This window comes from Octopus bimaculoides, chromosome 12 (assembly GCF_046866305.1).
Source record: "Octopus bimaculoides isolate indiv1 chromosome 12, ASM4686630v1, whole genome shotgun sequence".
Taxonomy (NCBI): domain Eukaryota; kingdom Metazoa; phylum Mollusca; class Cephalopoda; order Octopoda; family Octopodidae; genus Octopus; species Octopus bimaculoides.
This window is the reverse complement of record NC_142939.1, coordinates 14862445-14884944: the sequence shown is the minus strand read 5'-3', so window position 1 is coordinate 14884944 and position 22500 is coordinate 14862445. Positions and strand designations below refer to the sequence as shown.

Genomic DNA, 22500 nt, shown 5'->3' with positions numbered 1-22500 from the left:
TTGTTTCATGCTGGAGCACCGCCTTTAGTCGAGCAAATCGACCCCAGGACTTATTCTGTGGAAGCCTAGTACTTATTCTATCGTTCTCTTTTGCCGAACCGCTAAGTTACGGGGGACGTAAACACACCAGCATCGGTTGTCAAGCGATGTTGGGGGGACAAATACAGACATACAAACACAAACACACATACATATATATATATATATATATATACATATATACGACAGGCTTCTTTCAGTTTCCGTCTACCAAAGGGTATAGTAGAAGACACTTGCCCAAGGTGCCACGCAGTGGGACTGAACTCGGGACCATGTGGCTGATAAGCAAGCTACATACCACACAGCCACTCCTACGCCTATATATATATATATATGTTTACATAGTCATAACTTAGTGGTTCAGCAAAATAAACTGATAGAATAAGTACTAGGCTTACAAAGAATAAGTCGTGGGGTTGATTTGTTCAAATAAAAGGTGGTGCTCCAGTATGGCCACAGTCAAAAGACTGAAGCAAATAAAAGAATAGCAGAATACATGTATAAGTGTGTCCCACCCATGCTAGCATGGAAGGCAGACATTGAACGATGATGATGATGAGGAGGAGGAGGATATACATACATACATACACACGTACATATATGTATATATACGCATACATACACATACACAAACATGTATATGTATATATATGTGTATACATACACATGGTTGCAAACACACATGTGCATGCATACATGCACATATGCACACATGCATATATACTGGAATGGTACACATGTTTTCCAGAAATTGTACAAACATCTTTAAATATCTTTAGGCTTTGACAGAAGCAGAGCATTTGAAGAATTGGAAAACAAAACAAAAAAGAAAAAGGAAGAAACAGAAGCCAAATAAACGAAACAAATGAAAAATAAAATAATATGAAAAAAAAACATAAAATAGAAAGAAAATATGATCATTTTGTTGTCTGAAAATAAATTTTTGCTAAGATGTCAATACATCAATATATTTCCTATAAATATTTCTTTGAATCGTCTCATTGAAGAGCTTGTGTTTTACAAGATAAAGCATTTGAAATGATGTAGATGTATATTTGAGGCATTGTTTGAAGTAAATTGTGTTGTTTGTTTTTGAACTGGTTCTGAGTTTCTTCAAAATAATGGTACCTTTTATGTGTTTTACTATTATTATTAAGACAGCAAGCTGGCAGAATCATTTGCACGTCGGGCAAAATGCTTAGTGGTATTTTGTCCATCTTTATGTCCTGAGTTCAAATTTCACCAAGGTCAACTTTGCCTTCCATTCTTTCGGGGTCAATAAATTAAGTACCAGTCAAATATTGGAGTCAATGTAATCAACTAGTCCCCTCCCCCAAATTTCAGCCCTTGTGCTTTTAGTAGAAAGGATTAGTGTCATTATAATTTTTATCATCATCATCATCATTATTATCATCATCATCACCATTATTATCATCATTATTATTATCATTATTATTATTATTATTATTATTATTATTATTATTATTATTGTTGTTGTTGTTCATCATCATTATTAGTATTATTATCATCATCATCATCATCATCATCATTATTATTATTATCATGGCAGCAAACTAGTAGAATACACTGGACAAAATGCTTCATGGCATTTTGTCTCTCTTTACATTTGGAGTTCAAACTCTGCCAAGGTCAACTTTTCCCTTCATCCTTTTGGATGCAACAAAATAAGTACTAGATAAGCATCATCATCATCATCATTATCTTCTTCTTCTTCTTTGTCTCCACACCCACCACACCCACCGCGCATCTAACCCCAGCGTCGTCCGTCAAATATTCCATTCATGTATCGATTCCTCCCCTCCACATCCCCGCGTCTCAAACAAACATCGCACCAACCACCGGTTCCCAAACAGACCACCACCACCACCACCACCACCACCGCCACCACCACTGCCACCACCATAACACATCCAACCAATATTTACGCCTCGACTATGCAGTAGGACGAACGAACGTTAAGTAAAAGACAGTGAATTTCTCCTCCTCCTCCCCCTCCTCAATCTCCTTCTACACGGAATAACTGTGGTAAACAACATGGAAAATTACAGCCAGACCAAGAAATGCTATTGATTTGGCACATTCTAGCTTGAGGAAACTTGTTTACACACTGCTTCTTCTCGCTACTTTACACTGAAAGATTTCTGAATATATTGGAATATATATTCTTTTTTCATTCATCCACTTATTAATATTCTTCCATATTTTTCTTCTTTATTTTCTATTTGTTGTGGGGTTTTTTTTTTCCTTTTGTTTTTGCTATCGTCTTGTATTTTATTTTTATTTTTATGTTAATTTGTCTTGTTTTGTTTCGTATCATTTTGGTTTTTTGGGGTTTTTTTTTTTTTTTACTCTATTTTATTTTATTTTATTTTCACTTCTATCCGTGTGAAATGAAAAAATTTAAATTGAATTTCATATCAAAAGGTTTGAAAAAGGAACATTCAAATATTAACTGACGGTGATGATGATGACGACGATGATGATGAGGAGGAGGAGGATGGTGATGATGATAATGAGGGAGGAGGAGGAGGAAGATGATGATGAGGAGGAGGAGGAGGAGGAGGAGGAAGATGATGATGATGATGAGGAGGAGGAGGAGGAAGATGAGGAGGAGGAAGATGAGGAGGAGGAAGATGAGGAGGAGGAGGAGGAGGAGGAGGAAGAGGAGGACGATGATGATGAAAGCGATGATGGTGAGTGCAATGATGAAGATAATGACAACAATGACAATGATGATGATGATGATGAAGCTGATGATGATGCTGATGACGATGATGATGATGATGATGACGATGAGGCTGATGATGATGATGGCAACAAAGATGATGACAGAAATGGTAAATGATGACAATGATGGCTATGTTGATAATGACAATGACAGTGAAGGTTGTTTCTAATATAGGTAAAAAGACTAAGATTCAGAGGGTGAAGCACAGTCAATTAAATGAACCTCAGTATGTCACTGGTACTTTAGTTTATTGAACTTAAAGTGATAAATGATAAAGTTGCCTTCAACATGATTTGAACTCAGAACATAAGGGTCCAGGGAAGTTACAAGGTATTTTGTGTAACATTCTAATGATTCTACCAATCTTCATTCTTCAGTTCTTTCTGAAGTCTGCCCAATGCCAGAAAATGTGGCACGGCAATCAGTAGCTGACTGGCACTTTATATTAGCAGCCCCACAAGTGTGAAAGACAGGATTTATCCAGTAATGATATCCCTTATTTGCCACAAGGGTGGCAATCAGGGAACATTACATTGACATTGTGGAGATTTACATAAAAAAATCAAATACAAAAGGAAAAATAAAAATAAAAGTTTATAAAAAATATACAAAATTTTAATTAAATGTCTTTAGAACATTGCAATAAACTTTAGGATTCCGGTTATAACTTGTAGATCCTGGGTCACATTGGCTACCAAGGATAAGTGCTCCCTTTCAGTTGTCATTCTCTAACCTACCAAAACAAGGTCAGCTTTACATTATTTACATTATTTACATTTGACAGATATTTGTCCTCATCTTGTTTGTTGTTAACACAATGTTTTGGCTGATATACCCTCCAGCCTTCATCAGGTGTCTTGGGGAAATTTTGAACCCGGGTTCTCATTCCTGAGGTATTTTTCGATGTTATTATTATTATTATTATTATTATTATTATTATTATAAAGAATATAAAGTTTAGAACGGTACAACAATGCACTATAAAACAAAAAAATGGACTATATACTTGTTGTAATTTGGTTATCTATAGTCCGGTGATATTTTGGAATTACAATTCCTTCTTCAAATCTTCTTAGCTGGAGTCATTATCATTATTATTATTATTATTCACGTCACTACCTGGAATCGAACTTGGAATTTTGGGGTTAGTAGCCGACACTCTTAACCAGTACGCTATATGACACCTGATGAAGGCTGGAGGGTATATCAGCCAAAATGTTGTGTTAACAACAAACAAGATGAGGACAAATATCTGTCAAATGTAAATAATGTAAATAATGTACATAATTCCTCATCTCTTAAATATAGTACTGTAAGGTCAGCTTTGTCTTTCATCTTTTGGGGGTTGATAAAAATGTGCGTGACTCTGGGGCAGTGGACAAGCAAAGCTATAAGAATGTTGGACTGACTGCCTTGCATCTTGCACCAGTTGTGTTAGTTCTTTACATTCCCATAATGGCCTATTTGGTTGGTAGGCTTAGTTTGGGTTAATACTGCCACCTGGCACTTTAAGTGCCTCTAGAAAAGTTCATTTGGTTGCAAGCATCCAAGCCAGGTCTCCAATTTGAGGGTACCATCTTTTCTCCCTCTATCAGTTTCAGAGGCTCTATGAAAGGTCATAGGAAATGCTTTTTTTTTTTTTCCTAAATAAAAAGAAACATGCTGTAAGCAAGCCCTGTTACTGAGGCCAATAAAAAGAATAAATGTCTATTTGCCACAAAGGCATTGGATGAGGTGATATCAAGGGAGTTTTTACAAGGGAAAATTTCATAAGTGGTATACATTAACCCTATATTTTCTACTTGATCACAGCATTTTTGTGACCAAAACACAAATACATAACCTAGATTTCATTTTGGGACCTCAACTATATTGTCCCTGTGGTTATACCATCTTTATCACCAAGACACAAATTTTGTGACCTGGGTATGATTTTGGGGCCACGATTATATTTTCTGTTTGGTTATAGTATTTTTGTAGGAGTCTTAATCCCTTTTCTACTCATTTCTTTCCGCAGGTGTTTATTTGCAATGGTTGATGAGGAATATTAATAGAATCGTTCTCACCAGTCTTGGAGGAATGGTGAAAACAATGAGCACTGCCTCTTTCTCCCAGTCCAATATTTAAAATTAAAAATAATTAAATAAAAAAAAAGCTTAAGTACTAAATGTATAACCTAGATTCAATTTAAAGACCTTAGTTATATTTTCTACTTAGTTACAAAATCTTTGTCACCAAGACACTAATGTATAACCTAGGTTTGATTTGGGAGCCTCAGATATATTTTCATTTGGTTACAGAATCTTTGTGACTAAGAGTTACATATCTTTGCTTTTTGGGAGCCTTGATTATATAATCAAGCCATATTTCATTCATGAATATGGCTTCCAGGAGATCTAAACTTCTTCACTTGTCTCAGTGATGTTCTACTAAGATGCTGAATGCACTGGGAAGACTTTGTTGAGTGGACCAAAGTATCGGTCTTTGCAACATTAATTCTTATCCATGTCTTACAGCACTTGGCAGTGAATTAATTCTGTGCATGCTGGAGATCACCTTTCAATGAGCCAAGTAGCACCAGGTCATCTGCAAATATCAACCAACTGATCCTATAGCAATTGGGATACCACTTCCACAACAGTTGCACATGTTAATTCAGTTTACAATAATTATGAAAAGAAGAGGTAACAATATGTTGAAAGGTTTCGATGTCACACCATTGACCTAATCACAAACATCTGGGCATTCATAGAGGGACTTCACAACAATCAGAAGTTGCCCGTTAATCCCAAACTCTTAGGGAACCTTAAGCAAGCATACATCTCTTGGCTAATATTTGATATTTACTCAAAGACCTGCTGTAGAATGGATGGATAGAATTATATTTTCTATTTGGTCACAACATCTTCGTGACCAACAGTCACATATATAACCTACATTTGATTCTTTACTGGCTAAATTGGTTTCCAGTTGGTTAAATTTCTAGCTAGCTATCTGTGTTCTATTGGCTATTGCCATCATAATATATGCGTGATTGATTGGAACCAAGCAAAACCATTTTACAACTACTTGACCTCTGTTCACAACAGAGAATTAACATTGGAAAATATATACGTGTGTCTGAGTGTGTGTGTCTGTCTGTGTGTGGTTGTGTGTTTGAGTGTGTCTTACTGTGTCTGTGCATGTGCTTATATGTGGTTGCACGTCTGTATGTTTGAATGTGCACTTGTGTGTGTGTGTGTGTGTGTGTGTAAACAAGAAAGACATCAATAAAATGAAATGAAATTCAATTACATAATGTGTTATTGATTTGAAGTGGTGTTTGGTATATCATTATTATTGAATCCTTCCTCCAGTGTTGCAGGGAAACATCAATAAAGAGGATGATGAATTAATGACACATAACTAAATATTTACTCACTTCTCTTTTAAATGTGTTAAAACAAAAGATGGAATTTGTTAACAAACAACAATAAACATCCGAAGAGATGTCTGCTGTCATTGCAAAGTATTTTTAATCATCTTATACATTTGATTCAAAGAGAGAGAGAGGAGGGGTCAGTTGAATGTGGCTCAAGGAGAAGGGGGTGTGAAAGTTGCAGCTACCAAGTGTTTATAATTCCTTGTATTAACACAAACGGTATCTGTGACAAAGAAACATGGCTGGAAAAAAAATTACTCTGTCCATACAAATTTTGTCTTGAATTAATAGTGCATCTATCTTGTAGTACTGACATTTCGATGATGTGATTGTTTATTTTTTTTTAAATGATATTGTAGATTAGGTGTGAGAGGCCTGATCCAGCTGGTTTGAACACAAAAGCAGGCAGAATATTTGGGTCAGACATGACCTGTTTAAGGATTACTGTAACCCAAAGGTATTCATGCTTCAACCTGTTGAGAGCAGATCATATTTCATTATCATCATCATCATCATCATCATCATCATCTTCATCATTTAGCATTCTGCATCTAAGAGGAATTAAATGCAGCATGCAAGAGAGAAGACTAAACTGGTTTGGTAATGTGATGCAGATGGATGTAGACAGCCCCATGAAAAAGTGCCAATCACTCAAAATGGATGGAACTCATAAAAGAGGGAGACCTAAGAAGAGAGGGGACGAAATACTCAAGGTCGATCTCAGGACACTGAACCTTTCAAAGGAGATGACAAAGGACTAAGGTACCTGGTGCTTTGCTGTACTCAAGAAGACCCACCCTCCACAGCAGAAGTGTTAATGCTGCCCACCCTACTGCTGAAGTGGATTGGCCTGCCAGAGTCCTGTGCCAGTACCATATGAAAAGTACCCATGTCTGTGCCACATAATATCAGCCATACCAGCACCACATAAAAAGTGCTCAGCAAACTCTGTGGAGTGGTTGGCATTAGGAAGGGCGTCCAGTAATAGAAAGCATGCCAAATTAGACTGGAGTTTGGCACAGCTCCCAAGCTTGCCAGCTCTGGTCAAACCGTCTAATCCATGCCAGTATGGAAAAATGGACGTTAAAGGATTATGCTGATGACGATGATGACGACGACGACGATGATGATGATGATGGCAATGATGACGATGATGTTGATGATTTCCATGGGTTGGACAGTTAGAAAGGAGCTGGCAAGCCAGAGGACTGCACCAGGCTCCAGTATCTGCTTTAGCAAGGTTTCTACAGGTAGATGTACTCCCTAACACCAAGTATTTTCCCATCGAAACTGTTGAGCTGCAGGATGTATTTTTTAACGAGAAACATAATAAAAATCACCGCTTGACAAAACCACACTTTTACGATCCAGATTGCAAACACCCTAACCACTACGCCAAGCAGCTTCACCATCTCATCTCTAACAGAGAGGTTATTATTTTGGAGAAAGTAGGGCTTTCCGTTACAGTAATCGATCTATTCCAAGGAAATCAGTCACTGTAAATGGAAACAATATAAGAAAAGTGAAAAGCAATTAGTTTGTTATTTATTTTTTTTTAAGCTAATAACTGTGCGTTATTAATAGCAAAGTCTGGAAACTTGGTGAAACTTAGATAAACTACATAACTTAATAGACTCGCTTTGGAAATATTCTGCAATTGATTAATAGTCCATGTTTTGGTTGTTTTTTTTCTCTCTCTTTTATAGTTAGTGTGATGTGAAATGAGTGTTCAAATTTTTCAGCTAATTCTTTGGATTATATTTACATATACATGCACACACACACATACACACACATATGCACACACACACACATATGCACAAACTTTGCATGTGATTTATGAACTAGTGTGAAGCATAGGTTCTTTGTGTGTTTGATGCATATAAACATGCATACAGACATATGCACATCACATACATGCGCACGCATGTGTGTGTGTGTATGTGAGTATGTATACCAAAGGGTATTTCGGGAGTTGTTTTGATGTCTGCCTTTCATCTAATGCATGACGCCTAAAAGCATGAGAGAGGAGGGGGAGGGAGACATGTGGATGATGAGTGGTGGTGGTAGTGGTGGTGGTAGTGGTGGTGGTAGTGGTGGTGGTGGTGGTGGTGGTGTTTTAAGATGCAAGGGTATTTTTCTTCTTTAATATTTCCCAATTATAACAAAAAAATATCACTTAATTCACTGCACATATGCATAGATGTATCTATATATATATGTATGGCTGCATATATATATATATATGTAATCTATGTATGTGTGTATGTATATATGCCTGCATATACGTATGTATGTAATGTATGTATGTATGTCTGTAGGTACGTATGTATGTAATGTATGTATGTATGTATGTAATGTATGTATGTATGTATGTATGTATGTATGTATGCCTGCATATATGTATGCATGTAATGTATGTATGTATTTACGTGTGTATGCATGCATATGTGTATGTACGTAATGTATGTATGTATATATGTACGCATGTATGTATGTAATTATGTAATTTATGTATTTATGAATGGATGCATGCTTGTATGTAATATATGTAATGTATATATATTTGTATGTATGTATGTAATGTATGTGTGTATGTATGAATGCATGCATGTGTGTATTTATACATGTATGTAATGTAGTTATACATGTATGCATGTATGCTCTTGTATAGCAAATGCATAGCCCTTAAAGTATGACATAACGTAGTGGCTATGTGTCCCAGAAAGACTGCACTTCATGTCAATATTATTGTCACCTTCAAGTCTTCCTGAAACAAAATCCATGCAACGTTATATATACATATATATATATATATATATATATATATATATATATATATATATATATATATATATATATATATATATATTTGTATATATATATATTTGTGTGTATGTATGTGTATATGTATATATATGTGTGTGTGTGTGTGTGTGTATATATATATATATATATATATATATATGTACGTCTGTATGCATGAACGAATGTATGTATGAATAAATGTATGTATCTATGTATGTGTGTATGTATGTGTGGATGTGTGTGTGTATATATATATATGTATGTATGCACATACATATGTATGAATGTACGTGTGCATGTGTGTATGTATGAATGTATGTATGTGCATGTATGTATGCATGTGTGTGTGTGCATGTGCATGTGTGTGTGTACATAAATACATATGTATGCATTTATATATGTACATATTTGGCGTTCATTAGCAACCTTATTACCTGAAGCTAACTAATACTTCATCTCCCGTGGTTAAAAGAATCAACGAATATTAAAGCTAAATTGATTTCAATTATGGAAGATACATGAGTCTAGACATCAGAGAATATTGGTGTGACTTTAGTGTGTGTGTGTGTGTGAAGACGTTCCTGTGTGGGGATAGAGAGATGTATATATGTGTGTATGTGTGTGTGTCTATGAGGGATGTGTGCATGCCTATGAGGGATGTTTGTCTGAATGTGTGTGTGTGTATGTGTGAATGTATATTATTTATGGTTATATATAAAAATGTATGAATCTAGATGTGCCCATGTGTATATATAAACAGGGAAAGGCTGAAAAAACAGAAACCCTTCTCTGGATCTGTATATATACAAACAAACACACATGCATACATACACACAATCATGATAAACCATATATACACACAAGCATACATACACAGATACATCCATACAGCCATACATACATCATCCTCGTTGCTTAACATCAGCTTTCCATGCCGGCATGGCGTGGACAGTTTGACTGCGGACTGGCAACCTGGGAAGTTGCACCATGCTCCAGTCTGATCTAGCAAGGTTTCTATAACTGGACGCCCTTCCTAATGCCAACCACTTTGAGAGTGCAGTGGGTGATTTTTACATGCCACCAGCATGGATGTCAGTCAAGTGGCACTGGTATCAGCCACACTCAAATGGTGCTTTTTACATGCCGCTGGCACGGGTGCCAGTTAGGCAGCACTGGCATTGGCCACAACTACAATTTCACTCGGTTCAACAGGTCTTCACAAGCTCAAATATACATATATACACATATATAAATACACACATACATACATACGCACATACACACACACATATGCATGCATACATACACACACAAGCTCCAACATGGCCACAGTCTAGTGAGTCGAACAAGCAAAAGTTAAAAGATAAACAAAATAGAAAGCCATAACGTCACAGTGAAATTTGTCTCCATTGCAACTTTTTCAATGAAGACATGTGGCATAGTGATTAGGGTATTACATTGATGATTGCCAGGTCAAGGTTTCAGTTCCCAGACTAGGTAGTGTGTTGTGTTTCTGAACAAACCACTTCATTTCACATTGCTCCAGTCCACTCCACCGTAAACAAATTCCAACAATGGTTGGGAAGTTAACTCCCTGACAGACCAGAATCCCATTCAGTGATGTTGGGGGTTGTCATATCAGTCACTTAAATACCATAGAAGCCAAGTGAAGCTCCTCCCTCTAGGGTCCTTAGACTCATTATTTACATAAGTAAGATGGCCCTTTTCTGCAGTGTGTCAGGAGAATCACATGGACTGGTCTGAAGTTGTGAACATAAAGATCTTTGCATTTCACTAAACAGTCATCCATTGTTTATATACAATATATTAGGAAACAGAAGATATTAAGAAAATTCTGATGGAATTTGTTCAGTAATGACGAAATCAATCATTCTCTTTCTGTTTCTTGGTTTTTGTTTTTAATCAGAAGCTGCCAAAAGTTCCTCGTGGGAATTAAGTTTTACAGTCAGTCTAAATACGTACTGAATGCTATAACGTTATTACCATTGTCATCATCATCATCATCAGCATAATCATCATCATTTACTACCACATGTTATATATATATATAGGCACGGGAGTGGCTGTGTGGTAAGTAGTTTGCTTACCAACCACATGGTTCTGGGTTCAGTCCCACTGCGTGGCACCTTGGGCAAGTGTCTTCTACTATAGCCTCGGGCCAACCAAAGCCTTGTGAGTGGATTTGGTAGACAGAAACTGAAAGAAGCCCGTCGTATATATGTATATATATGTATATGTATGTGTGTGTATATGTTTGTGTGTCTGTGTTTGTCCCCCCAACATCGTTTGACAACCGATGCTGGTGTGTTTACGTCCCCCATAACTTAGCGGTTCGGCAAAAGAGACCGATAGAATAAGTACTAGGCTTCCAAAGAATAAGTCCTGGGGTCGATTTGCTCGACTAAAGGCGGTGCTCCAGCATGGCCGCAGTCAAATGACTGAAACAAATAAAAGAGTAAAGAGTATATATATATATATCATCATCATCATTGTTTAACGTCCGCTTTCCATGCTAGCATGGGTTGGACGATTTGACTGAGGACTGGTGAACCAGATGGCTACACCAGGCTCCAATCTGATTTGGCAGAGTTTCTACAGCTGGATGCCCTTCCTAATGCCAACCACTCCGAGAGTGTAGTGGGTGCTTTTACGTACCACCGGCACGAAGGCCAGTCAGGCAGTACTGGCAACAGCCACGCTCAAAATATTGTTTGAATTGCAAAACAGTGTGTTAGAGAGAATCATGATGTCATAGGAGAGAAATGTGACCACATGAATGATGGCTCACTTGTATATATATATATATATATATATATATATATGTATATATATATAATAGGCACATGAGTGACTGTGTGGTAAGTAGTTTGCTTACCAACCACATGATTTTGGGTTCAGTCCCACTGCATGGCACCTTGGGCAAGTATTTTCTACTATAGCCACTCCTTGTGAGTGGATATGGTAGATAGAAACTGAAAGAAGCCCATGGTATATATATATATATTAATGTATATGTTTCTGTCTGTATTTGTCCACCATTATCACTTGATAACCGATGTTGGTGTGTTTACGTCCCCATAACATAGTGTTTCAGCAAAAGAGACCGATAGAATAAATACTAGGTTTACAAAGAATAAATCCTGGGGTCGATTTGTTTGACTAAAGGCAGTACCCCAGCATGGCCACAGTCAAATGACTGAAGAAATAAAATAATAAAAGAATATATATATAGGCATGGCTGTTTCATATGAAGTTTGCTCCCCTACCACATGGTTCCAGGTTCAGTCCCCCTACATGGCGCTTTGGAAAAGTGTCTACCACTATAGCCCCAGGCAAACCTAAATCTTGTGAATCGATTTACTAGATGGAAACTGAAAGAATCTCATTGAATATGTATATATATATATATATATATATATATATATATATATATATATATATTTACTTGGAGAATGGAGCAACAAATACAAGAAAAAGCATTTTCGTTGGACTAGATAGCCGTTGTTTTATTATGTGGAGCTTGTGAAATGAGTCAGTGTGGAGGTTTAGGTTATGTAATGAGTCATTTTGTATATTATGTCATAGTCACTTACGTACGTTTCGATCCAGCAAGTAGTTTGGCCGATCTCTTCAGAGTGTTGAAGGGTATATTCGAAGTTTGTGGTGTGCGAAATGTAGGAGAAGTAATTATATATATATATATATGCATATATATGGATGTGTAGTGTATAAATGTATACATGTATATATGTATGTCATCATATATATATATATGTAAAAAGACAGACAGATAAATAGATATGCATACATATAAATGTTTTCTTGAAAGTTTCCATTCTTCATTACAGTTCTTTTATAATAGTATATCAACCTTTGAATTACCATGTCGATATCTAAATCATGATATTTTAAATGCTTTTCAGTTTCTTTTATATAAATTATATTTTTGTCTGAGAGTCATGACTTCATGTATTGTATGGAATTTGAACATTTTAAAACTTTTCTTTAGTTTTCTTTGATGTCTCTTTAGAATCATCTGCAGTGCATTTGTTGTCTAATTGTGTGCGGTAGTCTCTTTCTCTCTCTCCTGTGTGTGTGTATATGTATATATATATATATGTATATATATATATATATATATATATATATATATATATATATATATATATATATATATATATACACATATGTATTACATATTATATTATATGCTTTCTTCTATTTTTTACTTCTATCAGTCAGTAGACTGCTCAAGGTGCCATGCATTGGGACTGAACCCAGAACCACGTGGTTAGGATGCAATACAGTCACCAGTAATTCCTTCACCTATATATATATATATATATATATATATATATATATATTTCCCCCTCTCGTTCTTCCTCTGTTACTACTACGTATCTCTCTTTACCCCTCTTGTTCTTCCTTCTGTTACTACTATATCTCTCTCTTTCCCCTCTTGTTCTTCCTTCTGTCACTACTATATTCCTCTCTTCCTCTCTTTCTCTCATTGCTCACCTATTCTTCTACTTCCTCCCCTTGTTTCTCCATCTACCACTCTCTCCCTTCCTTACCCCCACCCCTGGTCACATGCTTCCGGTCACTAATTCTTTTCTTCCTTGGCTATCGCCGAGCAAACACGTGAACTTACTTTGTCCCGACTTTCAGTTTGTGCCTCACAGCGTTCATATACACATAATTTTTCACGTCTGGCCGCATAGCCTTTTCCGTTTGTTTTCCTATCTTGTTTTCTTTTCCGTTTGTTTTCCTGTCTTGTTTTTTGTCCGCCACTACATTCCTCCATGGCACAGGTTTAATTTGTGTATACAAATTTAATTTGCGGTCCATGGGAAGAGCCGTTTTAACGATGCGTCCTGCCCAACTCTTCGAAACGCCGGTGTTAAAATGGGGGTAGTTGATGAAAGAAAATGTTCTCTATGTGGCTTGTGTGTTTTCTGTACTCTGGTTATTATTATTTTCTTGTCTACGTTTTGTTTGCAATGTCCTGTACCCAGATATGCACCTATATATATACAGGTAGACGTAGGTATGCACATACCTGTACGTATATATGCATATACTCATTTATTATATATATATATATATATATATATATATATATATATATATATATATATAGTTGCTAGTTAGTTTCTTAGTAAGGAAGATAGATAGATAGATAGATAGATAGATAGATAGTTAGGTAAGTAGGTAGGTAGGTAGGTAGGCAGGCAGACAGACAGACAGATAGATATTATATTACATTAAATTATATCATATCGTATTTCCTATTGCATCATATCATATTTCATATTATATTTTATCATATTATATTCTATTCTATTATATTATAATATATTATCTTAGTGACGAAAGTGTTGAAATATGAACGAGAAGACAAAATGGAACAGGAATTATCAAAATAAAGATGACATAAATTAAAAGCAAAAATTGTTTAAGAGAAAAGACTTTTGATAAGGCTTTACTCAGAAAAATGTTAAAATTAAGAATTAGTTATTACAAATTAATGACAATGAGATGTAAAATAGACAAAGTAGAGTGTAAACAAAATATAATACAAACCAAAAACTGACCCTTCCATCTGATGTCAACTAAATATTAGTTTTATATATATATATATATATAGGCGCAGGAGTGGCTGTGTGGTAAGTAGCTTGCTTACCAACCACATGTTTCTGGGTTCAGTCCTACTGCGTGGCACCTTGGGCAAGTGTCTTCTACTATAGCCTCGGGCCGACCAAAGCCTTGTGAGTGGATTTGGTAGACGGAAACTGAAAGAAGCCCATCGTATATATGTATATATATATATATGTATGTTTGTGTGTCTGTGTTTGTACCACCAGCTTCGCTTGATGACCGATGCTGGTGTGTTTGCGTCCCTGTAACTTAGCGGTTCGGCAAAAAAGAGACCGATAGAATAAGTACTAGGCTTACAACGAATAAGTCCTGGGGTCAAGTTGCTCGACTAAAGGTGGTGCCTCAGCATGGCCGCAGTCAAATGACTGAAACAAGTAAAAGAGTAAAAGAGTAAAGAGTATATATATATAAATGCATACACACACACATAGAATCAGCTTTCAGTTACCATCTACCAAATCCACTCAGAAAGCTTTGGTTGATTGAGGACAGTGGCAGAAAAACACTTGGCCAAGATACTACACAGTGAAGCTGGGGACTGAACTCCAAATCACATGGTTGGGAAACAAGCTCCTGAAGGACAAGACCATGCCTCATGTGACCACAAAATGTTTGGCAGTATTCATTTGCTGAAGGTAAAGTCTTCTAGAAATGATTTATACAGAAGATGCAAACAGAATACAAACAGGAAATATGAACAGTGTTACAAGTCCAAAGGGACAAACAAAATGTGTAAATATCCATAGAAGAGTGAGACGTGACAAAAGAGTGCAAAATATAGAGAAATGCGATTCAACTTGTTGAAGAGGAATATCGCAGAGGGAAAAGAGTTTTGGTCAGACAACAGGACGATAGAAAGAGGAATATTAGAGAATAGCGGAATGCAGTAAGTGAGAAGAAAGAGAGGGACAGAGAGAAAAAGACAGAGAAAGAGAGACGGGGGCGGTGGAGAGAATATGGTTGTAGACAGCAAAGAAATAACTGTTGTGAGAAATGAACTACATGCTATAACGAAAATGCTACATGAAAATGCATGCCCAAAAAATGGAAAGATAAAATCAGATTCGAACTCATAATTTAGATAAAGCATAAATTATGATATATAAGTTTGAGTATATATATATATATATATATATATATATATATATATATATATATACACATATACATATCGTCTGCTATTTTCAGCATAAATTGGTACTTTGTTGTGCCATTATTTCCTATATATATATATACATATATATATATATATATATATATATATCCTTGGTATTATGTTAAACTGTCGTATGTCTAAATTTGGCCAAATGCGTTTTTTCCAATATTTATTTTTGCTAGCAATAGCCAGTTCTTTTGGTCAAACTAACATATCTCAGCTGCTTCAGATGCCAAGTTATCAAAAATTGCCAAAGTGTAGTATAACGGTTTTGCTTAATAGCAATGATATATATATATATATAAATATATATATATATATATATATATATATATATATATATATATGTAATATATGTATGTGTGTGTGTGAATGTGCATGCATGTGTGAATGCATGTGTGTGTGTGTGCTTAAGTGAAACAGATTTTCTCTTATATAGAGAGACTTAGAAGTGAAGCCTTGCTTAATACACCTATAGGGTATGAATTAATTCTAATCCTGCCTTTGAAATGGTTTGAAGGGCTATGGCTATAATCCCTGAAGAAAAGATATGCATTTGACAAGCTAAATATTCCAATTACTATCAGGAATAAATTTATATTCTAATATATAATATACTAATCTATATATGTGTGTACATGCATGTATTTTTGCAAGTCTGTGTGTATGTATGAATATATGTGCCTATGTGTGTATGTACGAATGTGTGCCTATGTGTGTATGTTCTTCTGATTTGTTTTGCAAATTTCTCACCAATGTATATGTATATGTGTGAGTGTGTTTCACTTTTTGAATTCTTTCTATAAAGAAGAAACTGCTTTGTTACAAAGAGAGAATTTTTGTTTTGTTGGATTTAAAGAACAATAAAGACACAAGTTAAATTTTGATCATAACTAAAGTCTTATACATGTCAGATGTTTTGGCAGCAGATCATATTTGCAAAGAATATTCTAGCTTGTCACTTTCTTTGTCTGAAAATTACAGGCATTTTTGGTGAGGATTACCAAATAATCTACGCTGGCTCTCCATCGGTTATGGCATTGAATGTTCCAGTTGATGTGGTCAAGGGAATAGCCTGCATGTGAAATTAACATACAAGTGGCTGAGTACTCCACAATCACACATACCCCTTATGTAGTTCTCAAGAAGATTCTGCATGACACAGAATGTGATAAGGCTGGCCCTTTGAATTACAGGTACAGCTTTATTTTTGCCAGCTGAGGGTCTTGGAGCAACATGAAATACAGTTTCCTTGCCCTATTCACCAGATTTAGCATCTGTAGACTTTCATCTTTTCCCCAAGATGAAGATGCAGCTCAAAGGCTGCCATTTTAACACCATTGTCAAGATCCAGAGTGAATTGCAGAAGGTTCTTGAATTGCTTATAGAAAATAAGTTCCAGGCCAGATTCCCACAGCGGCAGGAATGCTGGAACCAGTGCATTGTTGTGGCAGGTGACTATTTTGGAGGAGATGGTGTTAAAACTTAGGTAAATAAGTTATTTTTTTATCAAACGGGACTAGTCCAGAAACTTTTTGATACCGCCTCGTAATTCAACACACAATTTAACACCTGCACCTGGTCCTTAGGTGCATATAGCAGGGTCTCCGCCCTGTTGCAAGTATGGGAATTGTGTTCCTTGTTTTTTTGTTTTTTTTGCAGGGCCTGGGATGGAACACACACACAGAGTATGAGTGATGAGAGAAGTTTATACAGTTATATATCCTCAATATTTTTCTTGCCAACAAAATATCAACAGGTTACTCCAGAATGTGACAGTACACAAAGACAACGACAGAGACAGCCATTAACTAAGTTATGAATGGTGAGGTGGGTAGGCTGCAAGATGAGAAAGAAAGGGTTGAGAGTACTGGAAAGATTGTCTGAGATTAGGCATCTTAATTGAGAAAATATTTCAAAATATATATATATATATATATATATATATATATATATATCATCATCATCATCATCGTTTAATGTCCGCTTTCCATACTAGCATGGGTTGGACGATTTGACTGAGGACTGGTGAAACCGGATGGCAACACCAGGCTCCAATTTAATTTGGCAGAGTTTCTACAGCTGGATGCCCTTCCTAACGCCAACCACATATATGTATACAAGCATACCCATATACATATGCATGTATGTAGTTATCAGTATGATCAACACGTCTCCATTCTAAGAAATGGGAAACTAAAAATTGTTTTCTGCCAAGTACATTAAGAACACCTGTTGACGAGATATAGTTAGTCTCTGCAATAATGGAGATAATGGAAGCTTAACAGCTAGTCTTTGTTTTTATTTTTGTTTTTGCATTTCCTGCCACCCATTGACAATAAAGATGTTATGATATTATCCAAACATTGATTCTTACATTCAGATAATAACACAAATACATGAAAATAGTTGCTACTTATTTGAAACGGTTGATAGCTATCACTTTGCAATTGTTTTATTGGTAATATCATAACAGATAGAAAGGTAATTTAAAAAACAACAAAAGAAAATTTGAATACATTCTTTGAAAATGGAATGCATTCTAAAAGAAGGTATAGTGAAGAATTAATGGATATAATTGCTAATAATGTACAATAAATGAATCCAAAGACTCGATCTTTGGCAACACCATAATACTACAATTACTGTTATTTTTAACCATTATATAATACAGAAAGTCTTCACAATTAACCATTTATTCTTTACTTCAGGTTTTCCAAACAGCAAATATTTATGGTGTGGAATGTCTGAGAAGAAAGCATAGTGTCCTTGACCCTTTACAATTGTGTTCCTCAACCTTTTACTCCCTCTCAGGCCCCACTATGACTTTCCAAAAAAAATGAATGCCCTATCACTGGTTGGGAAAAAACCACTTCATTTTTAATAATGTCATATGTAAACGAACAGAAGTTTGTTTTTGAAGCGATGAAATGCATTGTAGTACAAGTAGAAAGATATATTTTTCAACATGTAAGTACTAATAGAACAGCATATGTAGGATAAAATCCTTACAGAGCAGAAAAATCTGTCAGCAACCAGCTATGAGACTCAATTGAAGGGATGTGAGTTCGAGTCTCATGGTTGGTTGCTGACAGATTTTTCTGCTCTGTAAGGATTTTATCCTACATATGCTGTTCTATTAGTACTTACACATTGAAAAATATATCTTTTTGTTTTTAATGTTTTATCACAATTATTTGATGCAAGAGAATCTATTGGTAACTCTTTTACTAAATAGTGAGTACAAAAGAAAAGTACATTATTGACTAGGAAAAAAAAAGTGAATGAATCACCTTAATGAGAACCTTTTACCTGGTGACTATGGCACCACCTTTCACTACAATTTTCCCAGGCTCCACCAGTGGGGCATATACCCCACATTGCAAATCACTGCTTTACAGGAAGGAAGGATAGAGGGGCAAAAGAAGAGGTCGGCTGAGCTGGAGCTGAGTATGCAAAGGAGTACTCCATCTTCACTTACACATATAATGGCAAGAAACCCATCACCGCTACAACAAAAGAAACATTATTTTGAAACAGAGACTTTTGTGATATTTGTTCTGCACTGAGTTAAAAACACTTCCTTCTCACATACACTAACAGAAATTCAGTAAACTAGTGATTGGTCTACTGAAAGCCTATAACTAACAGCAATATACACTTAATTATTACAATATGTAATATAGTTTGTTTTCCTAACAGAAAGAACCCTACAGCTAAAAAATTTCTTGATTGCATATTCGTCTTTTTTCTTCAGTTCTTGCATATATTACTTTGCAAAATCTAATAATATACTTTTCTTACTTTCTTTTTTTATTCCAGTTATTCTTGAATATTAAAAAAACACAATCAGTCAAAGGAAAATAAGTTTCTCGGCACGTGCTAAGATTTGGTAAGTATACTGGAATTCTAAGATAATTTCTAAATTAACCATGCCATGACCATATTTCAGTAGAAATTTTCTGACTATTGGGTTCAATTGATTTGAAAATAATCAAGTATTTTGCAAGAATGTCTTTAAAATAACTAATTTTGTCATTATTAGCCTGGAGTCTGGCATATAACTTAACCAAAGCTCCTCGTGTAGAATTAGGATAGAAAAGCATATCTTGTGATATTGGTTTCACATTTTGGCACATCCAGGCAAATAGCAACTCTCAGGAATTGTTCAGTTTAAGAGCAATGGATTATTCTTTGCTGTGAAGTGTCTTTCCACAGTTAGGTGGATTACATTATTTGAAATAGACACATGCTACCATAATTTGAGGAAACTGATGGTAGCATGTGTCAGTAAATGCTATAGTGTGATATACATAATGTTGGATAACTTCATGTCTTCCTTTTTCACACATAAACACACACACACACACGCTCACACACAAAACATACTTCTTTCGGTTTCTTATATCTTTACTGCCCACAAGGGGCTACACACAGGGGACAAACAAGGACAGACAAACGGATTAAGTCGATTATATCAACCCCAGTGCCTAACTGGTACTTAATTTATCGACCCCGAAAGGATGAAAGGCAAAGTCGACCTCGGCGGAATTTGAACTCAGAACGTAACGGCCGATGAAATACCGCTCAGCATTTCGCCCGGCATGTTAACGATTCTGCCAGCTTGCTTCTTTCAGTTTCTGTCTTCCAAATTCACTGACGAGGTTTTCGTCAGTCCAAGACTATGGCAAAAGACACATGCCCAAGGTGCCATGCAGTGAGACTGAACCTGGAACCTTGTGGCTGAGAATCAAGCTTCTTAACTGTACACTCATGCCTGCACCTATAAATTTAAACTGGAAATTCGTCCTGAATGTTTGCAGCAGAAAGGAAGCAGTGAAAAACAACTCGAGGCCAAAGGATAACAAACCATTTCACAGATTAAATCAACCAACCATACACTAGAATGGTTCCTCCAACAATCTTCCACCATTTCCTGTTTACCAAAATTCACTTACAAGCCCTGGCCATAATACAAAAAGAAAATTTTTTTTAAAAATGCAATTGGCAAAGCTGCTGCAAGGAGGGATTGAACCAAGAACAGCATAGATAAATATTGTACATCTTACCTACTGAACCTCCATTATAGCTAACACTCAACTTATTAAATTTAAGACTTGCTACATATGAATCCAATTACCTTCTCCAAAGATAATAATGAATTTTGATAACTGGCGGAAATTTTGCCCAACAACAAACAAGTCAAGTTCTTTACGTAGAAGCTATTTCTTTAATTAAATTGTGTGATTCCAACCTGAAAGACGGAAGAAAATCTGTTGATGGAAATTCAACTGCTAAACTGAAATGAGATGCGCTTTAATGAGTAAACTTTGAAAATCAATAAACTGACAAATATAAGTTATTATATTTCTATTTTCTATTTCTATTTATATTTATGTTTAGATTTTATTTTTACAGCTAAGTCTTACGCATATTAAAATTCCTTGTGTAAAGCAAGTGAAATTGTTATTAATTTAAAGAATGAGTAAGATTCTTCAAAGAATAAGTGCACATATTAAATATAGGTGTGTTTGTGTGTGGGCGTATGTATACATATATATATACATATATGCATGTTTATCATCAACATCATAATCAGCATCATCATCATCAGTAGCAGCAGTCACAGCAGCAGCGTTTGATGTTCATTTTCCATGTTGGTATGTGTTGGATTGTTTGACAGGAGCTGGCAAATCAGAAGACAGCCCTAAACTCAACCATCTGCTATGGATGAATGCTGTAATACTGACCAATCTACATGGTGTATCTGGGTACTTTTTCTGTGGCACCAGCTCTAGTGAGGTCACCAAGTAACTTGCAAGGCATGACCCCCTCCTCAGCTGAGAGTGGTGTAGCATCGATGGAGGTGGTTTTGTGGAAGGTGATGAGAGGTTTGAGTATGAGTAGAGGGACAGAAATAGGCGATTTTCAGTAGAGGGGTACACTCAAATTAAAGGGAGGTAAATGAAATGGAACCAAGGATTAGATAGGAGGGTGGATTCATGAGACCGGGAAGGGAGAGTGGAGGACAGGGAATGTAGCGAGTCGGCAAAAAAATACAGGGTGGTGGAGCTAGAAAGATGTATTGTAGATACATAAATACATATAGATATAAATATATATGGGAGGTATCATGAAAGGCCTTGTTGGAGGCCCAACCTTCTGAGTTTTTTTGCAGGGCTTTGTAAAACTGAAGGGCCACAACCAATTATATAAGCACCAAACTTTAAATAATTTCTGTAGTCTATTTGGTTCCTTAAACCCCCCTCATAACAGTACTCCAGCATGGCCTTAGTCTAATGTTCGTAATCACTAAAGTGTTGTTCATTATTATTAAATGAAACTCATAACATAATAGACATGTTTACACTCATAAATATCAATAGCAATCTCTTAGAAACAATGGTGACCGTAACAGTTAGGCATGCAAAATTATTCTAATACCAATCTCATTGGTAGTAAATAATATTTTACCTTTTGTTTTTGGTTTTTTTTTAATGTTTTTGGTTAATATTCTATCAAACATTTTCCCCCCAATCATGTAACCAAATGAGAAAATGTGATGCAAATTGGATATAACCTCCAGTTTTTCTTCTTTACATTTTTCAATAAAATATCTTATTAAATATTCAAATCTATCTATTGTCA

At 35.7% G+C, this 22500-nt stretch overlaps 1 protein-coding gene across 5 annotated transcripts in view; it reads left to right on the top strand.

Annotated features, from left to right (window-relative positions):
• The window catches only part of LOC106874489 (uncharacterized), a 408363-nt gene that overhangs the window by 175094 nt on the left and 210769 nt on the right, over positions 1 to 22500 (top strand). For all 5 annotated transcript variants that reach the window (XR_016243810.1, XM_089360831.1, XM_014922234.3 and 2 more), the window contains one exon: positions 19675 to 19744. The gene's annotated coding sequence lies outside the window, so the exon portion shown is untranslated. The remainder of the gene's footprint in view (positions 1 to 19674; positions 19745 to 22500) is intronic.